General features: G+C 39.8%; 1 protein-coding gene across 2 annotated transcripts in view; it reads right to left on the bottom strand.

Moving 5' to 3' along the window:
- Positions 1–20,323, bottom strand: part of AKAP6 (A-kinase anchoring protein 6) — a 325,414-nt gene that overhangs the window by 84,583 nt on the left and 220,508 nt on the right. The gene's annotated exons all lie outside the window — the stretch shown is intronic.

Raw genomic sequence — 20,323 nt, 5'->3', positions numbered from 1 at the left:
GGTGTTGGCAGGCACTATGGCACCCACGGGCACCATGTGGGGGACCCCTGCTTTTGAAGATTATGCAACCAGTTAAGTATGATCTGTCCATGCATGTGGCAGGCCACATGCAGAATCCACTGCTGTAGGGCAACATTTACTCCCATATGGCTGAGTTCTTTGCATAGTAAACCACTTGGGGTCCCCATTGGGAAGGAAAGTGGCATATAAACAATTATATACATATTTTCTTTATTTGTGGCATTAAGAAAGTAAATTCTAACCTCCTTCCTGCTTAACTAAAGAGTGTAATCTAGAGACCCAAAAGCATTTCATTAACATTCTGGAAACACTGATAAAAGTAAAACAAAAAGAGGCAGAGTGTGAATGTCTTAAATATATGCTGGTTTATGGGGTGAATTGTCCAAGGGTTAATCTTGGGGCAAAAAGCAAGCACATAAATAATAGAATCCTATTTTAGGTACAATTAAGAATTATCTTCATGTCAATTTAGAATCATGACAGGGAGAGACTGAAAGGGGGGAGGCAGAATCCAGATTCCAGTCTAAGACTCAATACTGGACTCAAGAGATATACACAAGACCACATCTGGAGCAGTATCAAGGTAAAATCAGGTTTACTATGGTAAAAGGAAATCAGGACAGGACCTGATAAACAGGAAGGCTTCACAAATGACAAACAGGGAGAAGGACTTCATAAACTACATTGGCTTATCAAATAACTTCCTCATCCACCAGGAATGTAGGCAGCAAGCCGCAACACTGATTTAAATAAATTAGAAATCCCATCCATGGAACTGGGACCTGTGTCTTGACACCAGATAATTTCTGTGATACTCCAATACACCAAATAAGTCAGGATTTCAGCATGCCATGCAATTTAATGCAAAAGATCAAACAACAATTGGTAAGATTTATGCCTTCATGCTACATCAATAATATTTGAATGTCTGCCTAGTGCAGTTTCACCTGGTTCTTTTATGTATTTGGTGTGCATTTTTTGTGCATATTTCGGACAATTATGTGAGAAGAAAAATACATCTATAGAAGCAAATATGAGAATGAAAGCTGCTATTGCTGTTGGTGGAAAGTGCCATCATCGCAGCTGACTTATGGCAGCCTCATAGGGTTTTCAAGGCAAGAGACGTTCAGAGCTGGTCTGCAATTTCCTGCCTCTGCATCATGAACCTGGTATTCCTTGGGGGGCTCCCATCCAAATACTAGTTACGACCGACCCTGCTTAGCTTCTGAGCTCTGACGAGATCAGGCTAGCCTGGGCTATCCAGGTCAGTCAATCATATAAAATATTGTCGAGTTCACAAAATTGACAAAGCCATGATCCAGCAACAGTACATCATTAAGAAGCCCCATAGACTCCAATTGATAGCAATTTAAGGACATCGAAGTGCATTAGGTTGCTGGAATTATGCTGAATTTTTAAATCAATGAAGCCTTTAAAACACCTATTTACTGTAATGGTTTATTCTAATTTAACAACAATGATTTTTAAGCTAATTATACTAAAAAAACCCACCAGCAGCCTCAGCTAATTTTTCAAATGTTTTATTCCAAATAACAATCTAAATTTTAATTATTTCAGATGCTTTCAGTCAGGGTTATAGTACAAGGCAATATGGCATACACTTAAAAAATGAGAATGAGATATAAATATTTTAAGAGAGTCTACAGTACTTTATACATTAATAGGCCACAGTAGTAGAACAGTGACCCTATTAAATGTAATTTTTCAGGCCAATGGTGATTGGCATTGGATACTGACATTTGAAAAATTGCCATTATATTGATTTTGTTCTTTGCATTTTAAATAATCTCTTGGAGAAAGTGACACTGACAGAAGTTAGCTGTCATTTGGTAAAGCAATTAAGCACTTAAGAAAAAAGCCAGAATATTTAAACCATGCAATAATCTTTAAGGATATTACATCTGTATTTAGTTTCACACCTTTCACTCAACAAGCGGATAAATTCTATTAGTAGAAACATACTTACATATGCCTGAGAGGGGCCACAGAGGCTTCAGTTAACACTACATATTCTATAATGTCACACCCACAATAAAAAAAACACTAGTGGGCAACAGAGAGTTTAATAAATATTGTTGTATTAAGAAAGTTTTAAGATCTGAACCAAACTATACAATACACAATACAGTGTGGTAGGCCACCTGGTGGTCAAGTGAATCAATTAAAGTGGAAAGAAACACAAGCAAATTATTGTTCTGATGAATTAAAATATCTACAAATGAATTACCAATAAATTAAAATATGTACAAAAATATAGCTACAGTTGAAATACATAAGAGAAACAGAACTACTGAAGAAGGCAGCAAAGTCTCCATAGGGCAACTTGTTCTGTTAAATGAATTAATCAGGAAGTCAGATTTAATGGAGAAATGATATGTGATGGCAAAGAAGTCCTTAATTATTAGATTAATTTTTTGCATGTGCAGAGAGGTGAATGATACATAAATCAAATACTTTTAAAGATACTGCAGTTTTTTTTTAACCTGGAAGAACTGCCAAAAGGTGCAGCCCCCCTCCTCATAGGTGGATGCATATCATCAGGAAAAATATACAAATAGAGAGTCCTAACTATATCAGTGACATGTACATTTTGTAACAGACCTAAAACAGCTCCATGGGATGCTTTAAGGAGGAAAAAATAACATGGAAGGAAAGCTTGTGGTGATTTATGCCCACACATCCTGGTCACAAGGAGTAAAGGACAGGTGTCAAAACTCCCACTGAACATCTGTTGTGTCATTGCTCAATAAACATGAGGACTTTACAATGTTTGGATAGGCACAAACTGATTTTGAGAACTGCTCTTGGGAAGGACTCTGGCTCCTGAATCCTTAATTCTAGGGTAGAAGATGGAATTTCTACAGGTTCAGGTTTTCTTTGTGACAAGCTGAGCCTGCCAAATTTCCTTTCCTGCGCAATTAAAGTTGGCGACTTTCCTCATTTACATCTAGTAAACACCATCCTGAGTTCTAGATGAGTTAACAGCAAGGAGACATAAAACTAACACAGTCACATCTTCTTCAGACAAACTGGACGTCACCGGACTGTTAGTACTGGAGGATCTCAAGCTATGCTGTCAGGACTGACTCAGGATTTCATTGTCACTGTGAAGAGTCGGACTCAACTGTGCGACTGAACAACAGTGACAACTATAAGTCTTTCTCTTGGCTAATTGTGTACAACTAGAACTGGGTCAGGCCAGGGGCCCTTTTCATGTGCTACATGTTCTATCATCCCGAACGGGTGCCATTTTTAAATTGTGCGCTGGAATGATCAGATGGGGGAAAGTCTGCAATTGGCCTGTCGGGAACCAAAAACTCCAGATTTTAACTAGTACCTTTTAGTACGGCTCCAAAGCGTGGCAAAACGGGATGCTCATGGAAGACGTACATTTCCCAGATGTTGATGTCTGGCCATTACATTTAAATCCATGAGGCACTCGTGCCTCGTGCAGATCTAAAGAGCAGTCTGATCGGACTCAAGGATTCTTCCTTTACTACAGATGCTAATTTTTGCCCCATAGCATTTCTCCCTTGCTGTAATCATGCTGATCACATTTTGCATTGAACTTCTGCAACCTGACTCATCTCTCTGCAACACCCCTCCTACCTTCTGACTGGAATATATGAACTAAGGGATGTCCATACCTACTTGTATCGGAAGAAAGTGATCAGTATGTACATACATACAAATGCTGCATGCCATCCACACTCACCTGCTATTGTGCCTGCTATTTGTGGACAATGTAGCCCACACAGAGCTACATCAGCTATGTTCTTTGGCAGTGTGCTTCTCCACCATATTTTCTTGTTCAAGTCCAGTGGCACTTTTATGACCAACAAAATTTTATTCAAGGTATAAGTGTTCACATGGAAGAACACTTCTTCAGATTCAGTATGTTTGCACATGAAAGCTTATACCTTGAATAAAACTTCATTGGTCTTAATGGTGCCACTGGACTCTGCTGCTTCAAACCAACATGGCTACCCACCAGAATACTTTCTTGTGTGAGACTAGTGACAAACCACCAAACAAAATTACTCATGCTCAAGATAAATGAAAAAGGGAACTGAAGAGGAGGAATAAGATGGACTAGATAAGTCATCTCTTCCTCCCCTTTCATTAATAAGGCACCACTTGCTCACTGACTTCCTATATTCCCTGCCCTCCATGTACAGAAAGGCCAAAGGCTTTATTTATTGATATCTCTAACAAAGCATTAATAGCATTCATCTTGCATGAAATGCTATTCAATGTAAACATGAACTGGACATGAGAAGTGCACACCATTGTTGTTAGAAAGACAAATGCAAGTTAACAACATTATCTTTGACACTGCATTATCTCTTTTTGTTATTGATAAAGAAAACACGTATGAAATAGGTATCTAGAAATGTTTCAGAAAAAGCTTGGCTTGTATGTTGCAAAACACCATTTTCCATCAGTGAAAGAGAAGCTAAAGTCATATTTTACAAAAAGCTGCAATTTTTGCCATTTAGTCTAAAAGTTTATTAGCAAACCATAATCACTATCCTGATTGCAATTAAAAAAACTCCCAAATGGGTCAACATACTTAAGTGCGATCTGCAATCATTTAGATTTTAACATGATGGTTATTACTTATTACCAGGATGCACAATGAGATATTGATTAGTTTTAACCTTTAGAGCTAAGGATTCAAGAAAGGTCAAGGTAGTAGAGGAGTCTACCTTTTCTGTCTTGTAAACTTATGGCCTTTAACAGAATTCTAATGATTCTAGTTGGCAAGGCAGATCTGAAATTAGTTTATTCTCTTGTCAGAGAAAAATGACGATGTATTTTAAAAAGTCTGCACAGACTGTGTATTTTATACTTTCAAACTATCTTATTGGAGTTGTTGAAAAAGCACCTGAGTAACTTTGGGAGCAATTCTAAGCAGGTCTACTCAGAAGTAAGTCAATGTTATTAATGGGGCTTACTGCCAGGAAACTGTCCTTAGGATTTCAGTTGCAAGTTATTACTGTTTGAAGTCATCATCAGCAAATCGGAAAATGTGGTGCTGCAAATTTGAAAGTAAATATATAGTCACATTTTGTCAATGCTATAATATGTACAGGCACTGACAACACACACATAAAGAACTAAGGAGATCTTTGCCACCAGAATGAATTTTTAGGGACAGGCTATAAAGATATACACTGAATTCCTTAAGTTTTTAAAGGTTCAAAACATTGTAGCAAATTTTAAACCATCAGAAATTGATTTACTCCATTTAAATTTGGGGTTTTTTTGTCACCCTAATTAGAATAAAATCATCTAATTGGGCTAATCTGTTTTACAAGCTAAAACGATGCAGAGGGCATTAAGACGAGCTTTGTAGCCCTACCAGTATTTCAGCTTTCTTCCCCTTTGCTAACACTTGGAATGGCTTCATTGCATTCATATCCACAAACTGAACACAGAATTCACACTTCAACTTCAGAAGAGTTATGGGCAAGAGAAACATATAACTGTTGTGTTACATTAATTTGCAGAACACTTGGCATTATCACTGCCAAGTAGTCAAATTGTTCCAGGTTGTTCCGGAAGGTTGTTATTAATAGCATGTTTTCTGAGTAAAGTTCTGTCTACTTTTGGAACTGCATTTCTGTTGCCAAGGAAACTCCTTCAAGCACAGCATTCTAGGAGCACACTGCTGCTTTTGTTTGTCAGTATCCTATTCATATCATCTAAGTAAGCACTTTACACACACTTCAGTCTGCAGTTAAAAACATTTAAGTGTTATGGCTTATGTTTCCCATCCCCTGTAACTATAACGTAGGTATTTTCTTCTCCTTTTAGATCCTCAACATTATTGTAAAATTATTTAGACAACAAAAGAGAGAATTATTTTCCTCACAAGTTTGCAAGAAATCAGATTTAATTTGAATCATAGAGTCATAGCTTATAATGTTAGTCTTTAAGTGTAAATTATCTTTTTACTCTGAAATTAATGTCATCGTTTTCTACTGACTACAGCCTACAGTGTTATTGAAGTACGGAGCAAAACATGTCATTGAATTCTGAGGCAGAACTGTTGTTGTGATTAATCCTGGTCACATGGACCATCTCTGCCAAAAGGAGATCACTGAAGAAAGGTGACAAAGACAGTGATTTCCTGTCAGCAAAGAGTACGACAGGGCTGTCTAGAAGTGATGCAAATGAGGGAAACTTTCACCAGGGTTTGTTTGATCCACTCCAGGCCACAGCACTGCACAGAGCCAGAGTGAAATGCACAATAGAGCAGCAGCACACCCAGAGGAGAAACAAGAACAGAACCTTCTGTAGTACAGGACAGTAATATCACACCCTCCAACATTTTACCAGCACAAATAGGGACACGTTGGTACAGCTGTGACTGTCCTGTCTCTAAGCCACTCCCAACAAACTCTCACTTCCACAGCTATTATTTATTTAATTTATTCAACATTCTTACATATCACAATCACAACAAAGTACCCCCAAGGCAGTTCACAAAAATAATCACCTACAACAAAACTATAATCCAATTCACTAAAACAGCAGCATAAAATTTAGCTTAAAAACGCAGCAACAATTCTTTAATTTTATTTATTTATCAGATTGATATCCCACCCTCCCAGCCAGAGCTGGCTCAGGGAGGCTTACATAACGGAATAAACTAATTAATACTGCAATGACTGCAAAGCTACTGAAAGCAGCAATAAGCAGAAACAAATGCAACAAAGGAAGGGAAAATACTATCCAAGCCAAACAAATAAGCCAAACTCATCAGAATAATTTAGAAATTAGGTAAAGGTAAAGGAACAGTTTTAATCTCACACCAAAAAGTCAATAAATTTGGCAATGGGGGAAATTTACAGGGAGGGGATTCCAGATGAGGCACCATGACTAAAAAACTTTACACATTACAACATGACAAAAATGCGTAACAGATTGCTGAAGGCTTTCTTTGCCAGCTGTATGCTATATTAATTTAACTCTGTATAGACTGCATTACACTGATTTAAAGGAAGACACATGCCTGCTCTTCCCCCCATTTTGTCCTCACGGCACCTCTGTGAGGTACATCAGGCTGAGAGAAAATGAAGGCTACCTGGTATACTTCATGGCTGAGTGGGGACTTGAACTGTCTTAAGGTTATTAACAATGCAATATATTTAGTATGTTTTTATTCTGCAATTCCTTCAAGGAGAATAGGGAGGTAAACATGACTCTCTCATCCCCATTTTGAGGCAGACTCAACATGGGTTCTGTAAGGGAAGATCTTGTCTCAATAACCTGTTAATGTTCTTTGAGGGGGTGAACAAACATGTGGACAAGGGGGATCCAATAGATATTGTTTACCTTGACTTCCAGAAAGCTTTTGATAAAGTTCCTCATCAAAGGCTCCTACGTAAGCTCAAAAATCATGGGATAAAAGTCCTTTTATGGATCAAAAACTGGCTAATTAATAGAAAACAGAGAGTGAGTATAAATGGGCAGTTCTCTCAGTGGAGGGGGGTAAGCAGTGGGGTACCGCAGGGATCAGTACTTGGTCCACTGCTTTTTAACTTGTTCATTAATGATTTGGAGTTGGGAGTAAGCAGTGAAGTGGCTAAATTTGCGGATGATACAAAGTTGTTCAGGGTGGTGAAAACCAGTGAGGATTGTGAGGCACTCCAAAGGGATCTGTCAAAGATGGGCGAGTGGGCATCAACATGGCAAATGGGGTTCAATGTGGCCAAGTGCAAGGTGATGCACATTGGAGCCAAAAATCCTAAATATAAATACACGTTGATGGGGTCTGAACTGGCAGAGACTGATCAAGAGAGAGATCTTGGAGTTGTAGTAGATAACTCACTGAAAATGTCGAGACAGTGTGTGACTGCAATAAAGAAGGCCAATGCTATGCTGGGGATTATTAGGAAGGGTATTGTAAACAGATCAGCCAATATCATAATGCCGCTATATAAATCAATGGTGCGACCTCATCTGGAATACTGTGTGCAATTCTGGTCACCACACCTTAAAAAGGATATTATAGCTTTGGAAAAAGTGCAGAAAAGGGCAACTCGAATGATAAAAGGGTTGGAACACTTTCCCTATGAGGAAAGGTTAAGGCGCTTAGGACTCTTTAGCTTGGAGAAACGACGACTGAGGGGTGACATGATTGAGGTTTATAAGATTATGCATGGGAAAGAGCAGGTAGAGAAAGAGGTACTTTTCTCCCTTTCTCACAATACAAGAACTCGTGGGCACTCCATGAAATTGCTGAGCGGTCGGGTTAGAACGGATAAAAGAAAGTACTTCTTCACCCAAAGAGTGATTAACACTTGGAATTCACTGCCACAGGAAGTGGTGGCGGGTACAAGCATGGACGGCTTCAAAAGGGAATTAGATAAGCATATGGAGCAGAGGTCCATCAGTGGCTATTAGCCACAAGGTATAGATAGGGACTCTGGGGCAAGTGATGCTCTGTCATCTTGGTGCTTGGGGGGTCAACAGTGGGATGGCTTCTAATGTCCTGGTCCCACTGGTGGACCTCCTGATGGCACTGGTATTTCTGGCCACTGTGTGATACAGAGTGTTGGACTGGATGGGCCTTTGGCCTGATCCAACATTGGCATCTCTTATGTTCTTATGTTCATTTTGTGAAGCTCACCAAGTACAACTATGTAAAGAAACTTGGTCACTCACTACATGGTGCTTGACATTTATTCATTATTTATTACATTTATTCCATGGGACTTCAAATAACATCTATAGGGTTCATAGGAAGTTTCCCATACAGGCACTAAGCAGATCTAGATCAGTTTATCTTCAGCAAAGCTGAATTGCATACCATCATGCACTTGGGCCCTGATAGACAATGCCTTCTAATAAACCTCTGATAAAGAATAAATTATATTATAGGAAGACCCATTGTATTATGCATCAGAAAGTGATTAAACACAAAGTGGAGGATCAAAATAAAAGGGCTATTTTCACAATGAAAAGAAGAAGAACTCTGAGGATCTATACTGGCAGGTCTGGCTACAAATTTTGTGGGCCTGTAGCAAGATGTCATCCATTGGGTTCCTCACAAGCAATCCCACTTCCCCCTACACTGCAAATGGGATAGGTAGAAGCAGACACTACTTGGAAATCAGACAACTGGGCTACACTTCTTTCTTGAAACTGCTGCACTGTCTATAATGGCAGTTCTATGTCTTTCCACATCTCATCAAGTAGAAAACTGGGGAGCTGGGGTGAATTCCAGCTTGTCACTGCTACTACCACTATCACCTGTTGCTTGCCTGCTTGGCCCAGTGAGTGACTGGTAAACAGCAGCAGAAATGGTGAAGGGGAGAAGACAGTTTGATGAAGGGGAGTAGGTTAAAGACAGTATACCAGAGCTGACAGAATTACTAATAGCCAGGTGCTATGAATTGATTGTAACATTTTGATCAGTTAAGAGGCTGCTTGGGAAGCCACTCCCCCCTCATGTACTCTACTCGTTCACTTTTTGTGTAATTATTCTAGTTTGTGTTTTATCAAATAAACTTAATTCCGCATTTAAAAGAAATCCTCTAATCTCTGTCAGTTTTTCTCATACATGAGTTAAGGGCCACGGGATTGGAATTTTTATACCCATGCCTACATTTTATCTCCTCAGAAAGCTATTCCCAGTGAAATTCCCTGGTATGGCGGGAAAGTGAGAGAAAGTCTTTCGTGTTGTGTCTGCCCAAGGAAACAGTCACAGGGATCTTCAAAATATCCTCAAATGCAAAATGGTGTCAGTGATCTGCAGAAAATGAAAATGTGTTACCCTAATCAGTCCCCGTGTTGGTCATGTCACACAAGAACATTCTCTACACATGAAATCCAAAATACAAGCTCAGGAGTAAAAAGTGACTGTATACATGACTCCCAGTTTGGTACAATAAATCTCAGATCAAGAAAGGATGAAGGAAGGCAAGACTTAACCAGCAAGTAAGTATTACCGTAACCAAGATACAGATTATATAAAAAGGTCAGTATAAAAAAAGCAAATAGGAAAAAAAATCTCTTTGCACACTCCTAAGGTGTGGCCACATCACTTTAAAATACACACCCAATTAAAGTTACTTTTTACTTCAAATTGTGGCTGATCCAGAGGAAACCAACCTAGAGAGAGAGGATAGGTAAGGAGTTGCCCCAATTGTGACCAAAAGGGGTGGCAGGATAGAAGACAATGGAGCTCAGTGAATTGGGTGCAATTGGGGGAGGAGCTGGCAGTCAATAAAGCAAGCCAGCACTTAATGGATAATGGAAACGTTCAGAGAAGGTAAATGGGTAATAAGTTCTAGAAGGCTAATTTCAGGAAGGAAGGCAGAATGCGAGAGAAGAAATCATACTTCTCCTGTCTTGAGAAGGAAGGGTCTGGTGACTTTGTGTTCATAATGATGGAGGATGGTTTTGAAGGTCAACCAACTACAAAGATGGAGCGCTTGGGACACCCTTCTTATGCACTTAGATTTACCTAAGTGTGAATGGAGGAACTCTGCTGCTGGAATCCACAGTGGCATTGGCCTTAAACCTCAGAACCTGGCTGCTTGTTGATGGACCTTAGGTTTTGCTCTGATTGGGGCCTTTTTGGGATCTGGGACACCTTTGGTCTATGATGCAGGCTGAGATAGGATGGTGCAACATCCTAGGGTAGAAGAGGGCATCTGAATAAGATGGGATTGATAGAGGGCAAGGTGACATTCTTGACAAGTCTAGTGATAGTAGCCAAGAGATAGGAAACAGTCCTTCCTAGATACATGGTTACATCAATCAAGAATTGTGTTTGTGGAAAAAAATTCAAGATCTTTGCTTATTATCCTACAAATTTGAGACATTACGTAAGGCAAAAATGGGTGAGGAGCTCTGAAGGTTCAAACAGGTGTTATTGATACTCCAGAATGTTCAGGACATCAGGCTGCTCCCTGAACAAAGTGCCTTAAGCAGTGTTTTCTTTGATTAAGAGACCCTTCTTTAATTTCACACTAGATACCTTCCCCTCACTTAAGGAATCCTAAGGCCAAAAGATATTAGGGTGCATTTTTCCTGCATCTCTGGCATCAGAAGACCTGAGGACCTTGGGATGTCTCTGTAGGTGGGTGGCAGGCAAACAATCACTGATAAATAGTCTAACTGAAGCAGGTACATCAGGAGGGTAAACTACTGGGGGAACATTCTCTCCAATTTTCCTTAGGAAGCATTAACTTTTTTGGTGAGTACTGTATGTCTGTGTGTACGTATGTATGTCTGGAAGTCATGGTTGACTTCTGGCCACCTATCTTTGATAAGCATTTTGAATCCACTTAGCCAAGTCAACTGCTCCCTTTTTCTTCTTATGTGCTGTATTAAGACACTTTCTTTCAAACCATTATAATGGCAGTACCAGTACTTCTACCTACTATGACACACAACCCTGTTGAAGATTTAATCAGGGCACATTTTATGCAATATGTATTTCAAGCACCTTAAATGCTTTTATAATCAACCCTCCAAATGTCAAAGGAGATGCCAACATTCTTATATTTGTAAGGAAATGTTTAGTTAATTTTATTCCCTACATGCTAACAATTTTAACAATCATATCTTACTCACTTTAATGGGGTTTTAATCTAACACACAATTAATCTTATGGGGGAAATGTAAGGAATTATCATTAACTTTCTCTGTCTAGTACATTCATTTCTAATCTCCACAGCTCCAATAAACCCCGATTTGCTTAATTTTTGAACACTCCAGGCAGAAATCTTGCATCAATACAGAGGTTTCTATTAAAGGATTAATGAGAAGAGTTAGATGCTTGGGCCTGATCCTGTAAATCCTATATGGGATAATTATCGCTGGAATTTTGTGCAAAGAGTTGCAAGATCAGGCAGAGACATCAAAGGATGGAATGAGTTATATTAACTTTATGCTATGTACTATAGTGACCTATTGAAATCAATCAGATATGCCCAAAGTATTTCTATATTCTCCACAAAGTATGTTCAAATGGCAATGGATATCTAGGAAACAAAGGTTAAGGCTGAAGACAGGCATATTATACAAAGAAAGTTCACATGATTCTGAGCACCTGACTTTTTATGTTAATGTGTGTCTCAAGCATATCAGCAAACCAAATTTTGATTTATCATTTCCCTTCTCCCTCCTGGATTGCTTGCTTCATTCCTACTCCAGCCTCTTCCTGTTCTTCCTCTTCCTCTTGCAGCTGGGAAACAAAAGCCCTATAGCTGAGGTGGGAGAAGGTTCTGCTACTTCAGGCATTTGGTTACAGTGAGCCTTGCTTCCTAGACACCAGAGATGGAAGAAGCAGTGCTGTATGAGTGGGAGTGGCTATATTAGAGTTTGAGTCATCAATGTAATAGAGAAATTTTAATATAAATGATGTGTGTTTTATATTATGTCTGTCTTCAGCCTGACACTATAAAGTAGTCATTTATTACATTTCTTCTCAACTCTAAGGACCTTAAGACATCATACATGATTCTCCTGTCTTCTATTTTATACTCCATCAACACTGTTGGTAGGCTAGGCTGTGAGAGTATGACTGCCCCAAGGTCAGCTATGAACTCAATGACAGGGTAGGGATTTGAACTGGTGTCTCTCTGCCATTAGCCCAACCACTATATCAGCATTCTAATGTGTTCTGAAGAAGGGAAGGAGAATCATTTTTGGATACAGAGAACCTAAACTATAACCAAGAAGTATGTCAGTTTTTAAAAAGTCTATTTCTATTATCTGTCTGTAAAATCAGGCAGAAAAGTTGGCTTGTATCAGTATGGAATGTGAGAAACATATCACTAGGAATATACACTGAACTGTGAATATACAGTTAATTTTCTCAGACTCGGTTTTAGAATTTCTGTATTGTTATTATGCTCTTAATGTATGCTCTTGCCTTGCAATGCACTTGTTTTATTATAGATTCTTCCCATTTATAGACTCCTTAGAGGCAAAGATTACTGCTGGCAGTAGTGATAACACAGCAGGTAACCTGGCAGAGAGGGTTTGCTGAGCTGGCTCAGAGGTGCAATTACTTACCAATTCAATAACTGAGAGGAAGATTCTGTGGATTTAAGAAACATGCCACAAGAAAGGAGAAAGTGCAATGCTTTTGACATAGAGCTGTTTTAGCAAAGCATAATGAATTAAAACAAAGCAGAGATGCCAGATGACCAATGTGATTTTTATTCTGTGAATCTGCACAAAGATGACAAACTAGGTAGCTCAACATTCAGTTCCGGCTGACCAATACAGACAATTAAAAGGAACATATAGGCAAAATAATACTGTACCAAGGAAACCTGGAGTTCATACCTTCACACCCAAATGCTGTTCTCAACTGCACCCTCATGTGGTGGCTACTAGCATTTACCAAATCACCTGAAAAGCTTCTGAACTAAACAGACTCCCCAAAGTTATAAATGCCAGTTGTCACTATGTGAGGATTAAACATACATACACACATAATGAAAATGACAGAGTAATGTCATATTGTGATGACTTCAGCACATAAAAAGTACATGAAATGGATCTTCCTTGAAGGTGTTACACATTAATGGAACATTTACAGAGGTTTGTCTTAAAAACACTGTAGTAGTTCCTCTACAAATCATTTTATTACGCATTGTTCAGTGCAGCAAATACTTCCTATTGCTCTATTTCTGTGGTAGAAGTCTTTGAATTTTTTTTTAATGAGTGAATTAAATCTGACCTGCTTTGGAACTGGCTTGCACTTTCTTGCATTTGTACAAACAGCATAATATGTGAGCCCAAAGGTTACATCTCTCAGCCAGGTCAACATTTACAGCCATCCTCTACACAAATCAATTTCACATCCTGAATTCTATAACCTACTACCTTTTTCAGCAAGCTAATTCCCCTGTCTTTTTCAGTTTCTTCCCTTGAACCAACTCGCAGCCACTCTCAATGTTTTTTGCCTCTTGAACCGTTCTCAGTCCTCATTAGGCCATTTGGGGGATAATCTTTTGTGATTAATTTACAAAGTTATACATTTTTTGCATACCTGGGGAGTATCCCAAATATGCTGAAACCTCCACGTCTGAAACCTCCACTACAGCTCCACCGCAGGTGCCCTGGTTTTGTTGCTTTCATGATTAGCATGAGGCACCCTTTTTATTATTAAATGTAGTAGTAATTAGCTATTTCTTCAGATGCCAGCTCTGGAAGATGGATGAGGGTTTCACTCTTGGATCAAATATTCTCTGTACAGATGCTTAAAAATGAAATATTTGTCAGAAGATATATATAGATGTTGGTTGTTGATCACTTGTTGAACATTTGACTTCACCTGGGTATTTTATTTTATTCAAGATAATGTTAAGATACATAAATAAATGAGCCTAGATATGTTCATTCTTTGAAAGTGCAACTCACTATATGCTGCTGTGTACTGGTCATATTTTTTTTCATGTACTGCAAAAGCATAACTGAACTGACTCCTTTTATTCCTAAATATCTCAGTTCTCTGCATTCAGTATTTTCTTTCTCTCATTGAATATTTATGCATCAGACTTTTTCTCCAGAGGTAACAGATGCAATGTTTTCCCAAACCAGATCTTATTTTGCCATTTTCCAACCTCTGTTTCTAATCCCCCAAAGTTTGATTTATTATTTCTAGGTCTTCACTGGTATGTGCAATACCCATTAAGAATCTATGAGCTGGGAAACTATCTCACCTTTACAGGTGAGCTCTGCAAGCAGCTATTTCATGCTCAGATGTCAATACAGATGGCAGAAGACATCCCCACTGCAGCACCTTAATATAGAATTGTTGCTTTGTATTTTCCCCTCCCTTACTCTAAATTAAAGCACAGCTAAACAAAACAAATAGAGATTAGTGTCTAAAAATGCACTTTTTATATAATCAGAAACCGTGCTTTACTGCTGGCAATGGCTGTAATCAGAGGTCATTTCGGGGGGGAACGCGGGGGATTGCAGTTCCCCTGGGGTGAGGTACGGGGGGGCGGGGCACATGACGAAGCCCCGGCCCCTGCTTCCGGCTGCCCTGCTTCTGGCCCTCATTCAGCCAGGAGGAGGCAGGAGAAGAGGGAGGGTAAGTTGCTTCCTCCCTGCCTCTCCCCACCCCTGCCTGCCTGGGGCCAGGGAGGGCCTTCGCGGGGCTTCCTTGCACTCCCACTGGCCTTGCAGGTCCACTGCCAGGCCCCTCATGGGGCTCGGCAGTGGAGCTGCAAGGCTGGCGGTGGCGGCTGGGACCGTTGGGGGCGGGGTGTGTGGCCTTATGATACACTTCTGGTGATGTCAGGGGGTGTGGCCTTATGACACACTTTCAGTGATGTCAGGGGGTGTGGCATATGCTAATGAGTTATGCTAATGAGTTCCCCTAGCTCTTTTTCTATGAAATGACCCCTGGCTGTAATCCTAACTGAAGACCAGGACCCAGGCCCACATGCTTTTTTGACAGAGATCACCATAGCAGTCTGCATAGACGGTTCTGATAGTTTAGGAGCAACCTGTTCTAATGAAGGCGTACCAACAACCATAGGTTAGGTGAGCTGAACATCTTCTGCTAAATGTCAGGGTGATTTATCAGCTACACTGTTGTATACATAGGCACCAATACAAAGATGTACGATTTTGAAATGTAGGAATAGCCACACCCTTGTGCTTTTGTTTGGTACTACACAGCAATATTTTAAGATATGCACTTGAACAAAAAAGTATACTGGTATATCAGTTTCAGGATCTTTGTGCAGAAACAAGGAACTAGTTATACAAAAACCCACCACCAGGAATCCCCAGTGTAAACTGGATTTTACCTTATTGTAAGCATGTGGGTGCTCTAGGATAGCTGGGAGTCTTTTTTAATATTTATTCATTTACACCCCACCTTTCTCCTCAATGGGGACCCAATGCAACTTACATCCTTCTCCTCTCCTCCATTTTATCCACACATCCACTGTATAAGGTAGTTTAGGGTGAGAGTCTGTGACTGGCTTAAGGTCACCCAACAACCTTTCATTGCAGACTGGGGATATGAACCTGGGTCTCCCAGATCCTGGTCCAACACTCTAATCACCACATGACCTTCACTAGGCATCCCTTTTCATTAATCTGTATACTACAATCTTAAAACACTGCAGTGAGGTCTTCGACCAGTGTGACAGTGATATTTATACACAATCTCTTGATTCACTCATCTCTTGATTCACTCACACTTAGGAGCAGGCTCATTTAATAATAAGCTTCCTTTTTAAACAGAGAGACACAAAAATTTGCAGGAAATGTATACACTGCATTGAGGTGTTTTTTTTTTGGGGGGGGGTGTCTTTGAAAACACTCAGAGGAAGAAGTGGCACATGTATAATCAATGCAATCCATTTTTATGAACTGTAGAGTCCTAAGCAGAGTTATACCCTGCTAAGCCCACTGACTTCAATGGCACTGAAAGGTGTAACTTTATTTAGGTCTGCAATATAAATTGTCTCTCTCTCATGGATCACTGCCTTGACATGGCGAGGGGGCTTGCATGGTTTAATGAGGCTGTGGGCTATGCCGTGGAGGGCCACCCAGGATGGACAGGCCACAGCGAAGAACTCAGATAAAATGTGATCCACTGGAGAAGGAAATGGCAACCCACTCCAGTATCTTTGCCAAGAAAACCCCATGGACAGTAACAAAAGGCTAAAAGATATGATGCCGGAAGATGAGCCCCTCAGGTCGGAAAGTGTCCAATATGCTACTGGGGAAGAGCAGAGGGCAAGTACAAGTAACTCCAGAAAGAGTGAAGTGGCTGGGCCAAAGCTGAAAGGACGCTCAGTTGTGGATGTGTCTGATGGTGAAAGGAAAGTCCGATGCTGCAAAGAACAATACTGCATAGGAACCTGGAATGTAAGATCTAAGCATCAAGGTAAGTTGGATGTGGTAAAAAATGAGATGGCAAGACTGAATGTCGACATCTTGGGAATCAGTGAACTAAAGTGGATGGGAATAAGCGAATTTAACTCAGAAGACCATTATATCTACTGCTGTGGCCAAGAATCCTGTAGAAAAAATGGTGCAGCCTTTATAGTCAAGAAGAAAGTGAGAAAGGCAGTAATGGGTTACAATCTCAAAAACGACAGAATGATCTCGGTCTGAATCCAAGGCAAACCATTCAACATCACAGTAATCCAAGTCTATGCCCCAACCACTGACACAGAAGAGGCTGAAGTGGACCGGTTCTATGAAGACCTACAACACCTCCTAGAACTAACACCAAAAAATGATGTCCTCATCATCATAGGGGACTGGAATGCTAAAGTAGGAAGTCAAAAGGTAACTGGAATAACAGACAAGTTTGGCCTTGGAAAGCAAAATGAAGCAGGGCAAAGGTTAACAGAGTTTTGTCAAGAGAACACACTGGTCATAGCGAACACCCTTTTCCAAGGGAAAACCACTAGGCCATTCAGGTTTGACCTAGATCACATCCCTTATGAATATACAGTGGAGGTGAAGAATAGGTTTAAGGGACTAGATTTGATAGACAGAGTGCCTGAAGAACTATGGATGGAGGTTCGTGACATTGTACAGGAGGCAGCAATCACCACCATCCCAAAGAAACAGAAAGCAAAGTGGCTGTCTGATAAGACTTTACAAATAGCAAAGGAAAAAAGGAAAGCAAAAGGCAAAGGTGAAAAGGAAAGATTTACCCAACTGAATGCAGATTTCCAGAGAACAGCAAGGAGAGATAAGGAGGCTTTCCTGAATGAACAATGCAAAGTAACAGAGGGAAACAATAGAATGGGAAGGACTAGAGATCTCTTCAAAAAATTGGAGAAATCAAAGGAACATTTCGTGCAAAGCTGGCCATGATAAAGGACAAAAATAGAAGGGACCTAACAGAAGCAGAAGAGATTAGGAAAAGATGGCAAGAATACACAGAAGAACTATACAAGAATGACAGTGTGATCAACTGACCTCGAGCCAGACATCCTGGAGTGTGAAGTCAAATGGGCCTTAGAAAGTATTACTAACAACAAAGCTGGTGGAGATGATGGTAACCCAGCTGAGCTATTCAAAGTCTTAAAAGATGATGAATTGTGGCACTCAATAAGCCAGCAAATTTGGAAAACGCAACAGTGGCCACAGGATTGGAAAACGTCAGTTTACATTGCAATCCCAAAGAAGGGCAATGCCAAGGAATGTTCAAACTACCGCACAATTGCACTCATTTCACATGCTAGCAAGGTCATGCTGAAGGTCCCACAAACTAGAGATGGATAGAGAACTCCCAGAAGTACAAGCTGGGTTTCGAAGAGGTAGAGGAACTACAGATCAAATTGCCTACATTCGCTGGATTATGGAGAAAGCAAGGGAGTATCAGAAAAACATCTATTTCTGCTTCATTGACTATGCTAAAGCCTTTGATTGTGTGGATCACAACAAACTATGGCAAGTCCTTAAAGAGATGGGAGTACCAGACCACCTCACATGTCTCTTGAGAAACCTGTATAAGGGTCAAGATGCGACAGTTAGAACCGGATATGGAACAACTGATTGGTTTAGCATAGGAAAAGGAGTACGACAAGGATGTGTATTCTCACCTTGCTTATTTAATTTATATGCAGAGTACATCGTGCAAAATGCCGACCTGGATGAATCACAAACTGGAATTAAGATTGCTGGGAAAAACATCAACAATCTCAGATACGCAGACGGTACAACTCTAATGGCAGAAAGAGAAGAGGACCTAAAGAGCCTCTTACTAAGAGTGAAAGAGGAGAGCACAAAAGTGGGCTTGAAGCTCAACATCAAAAAAACTAAGATCATGGCATCCAGCCCCATCACTCCTTGGCAAATAGAAGGGGAAATCATGGGAGCAGTGACAGAAATCACATTCCTGGGATCCAAGATAACTGCAAACGGTGACTGCAGCCATGAAATTAAAAGACGCCTGCTCCTTGGGAGGAAAGTGATGGCAAACCTAGACAGCATAATAAAAAGTAGAGACATCACCCTGCCAACAAAAGTCCATATGGTCAAAGCAATGGTATTCCCTGTAGTAATGTATGGCTGTGAGAGTTGGACTATAAGGAAGGCTGAGTGCCGAAGAATAGATTCTTTTGAATTATGGTGCTGGATAAGACTCTTGAGAGTCCCTTGGACTGCAAGGAGATCGAATCAGTCAATCCTAAAAGAAATCAACCCTGACTTTTCCCTGGAAGGCCAGATACTGAAATTGAAGTACTTTGGCCACCAATTGAGAAGGGAGCACTCACTGGCAAAAGAAGAAGGGGACGGCAAAGGATGAAATGGTCAGACAGTGTTATTGATGCAATGGACATAAAATTAAGCAAACTCTGGAGCTTGATGGAAGACAAGAGGGCCTGGAGTGATGTGGTCCATGGGGTCGCAAAGAGTCGGACTCGACTGTGCAACTGAACAACAAAAATAAATTGTCTGCATTTACTGTTATTTCCACTTTTGTTTTGAACACACAAGTTTTACAGAAGCTACCCAGAATTAAATGTAGAGGTTTTTTTTAAATGATGCATTTGAATAAATTGTCAAAACATATGAGCAGGGAAGAAGGAAAACAACTTCTATTTGACCTTGAGTGTAGAATTTCTTCTATAAGAAATAAAAAGCTAGAGGGTAGTTGATTCTTGTCATTATATTGTTGCTGATTCTGTGGCTAGTTATTAATTTTATTTTTTATGATTCACAATCTGCTCTTTGAGATATGCCATATGCTCAAAGCAATTCAAGGATGACAACTGTCAGAATTAGTCCAATAAAAATTGCCTAAATGAGGAAGATTTACTACAGCTTGATATTTCTACAGAAAGTCCCTCCTACAGTCCTAAAATGCCCCCCCCCATCTGTCAGTCACATACTAAAGCCTGGAATGGAACTTAAAACAGGATTTTACAGTGGTTTTTTTTAAAGAAGTAGTTATCTTAATACATAGAAACATCACTAATCTTGGCTACAGTGGCAATAGCAAGAAACAGACCTCTTTTAGAAAAAAGTCTATCTGCTTTTACATCTAGCACAGTGTTTATGTTAGATAAAAGATTTACAGTGAATACGCAAGTCCACAATTAATTCACAAGCAGGTATATTGACTTAACAGGAGAGTGTCTATTTTATAACTAATAAAATTAAATTGGAAGAAACCTATATCTTTCAAGCAATAAAGTAAAATCAAGGCATATTTTTTTCATTACTAAAGGAGCTTGAAAGGTAGATAAAATCCAGAAGAAAGCTCTAATCAAAACATACTTTATAAATGCAACCATAATTTCTTTCCCTCATT

Source organism: Gekko japonicus, unplaced genomic scaffold, assembly GCF_001447785.1.
Source record: "Gekko japonicus isolate JY-2015 unplaced genomic scaffold, Gekko_japonicus_V1.1 scaffold83, whole genome shotgun sequence".
NCBI classification, from domain to species: Eukaryota; Metazoa; Chordata; class Lepidosauria; order Squamata; family Gekkonidae; genus Gekko; species Gekko japonicus.
Note: the sequence above shows the minus strand (reverse complement) of the source record. Positions and strands in the feature narration are given on the sequence as shown.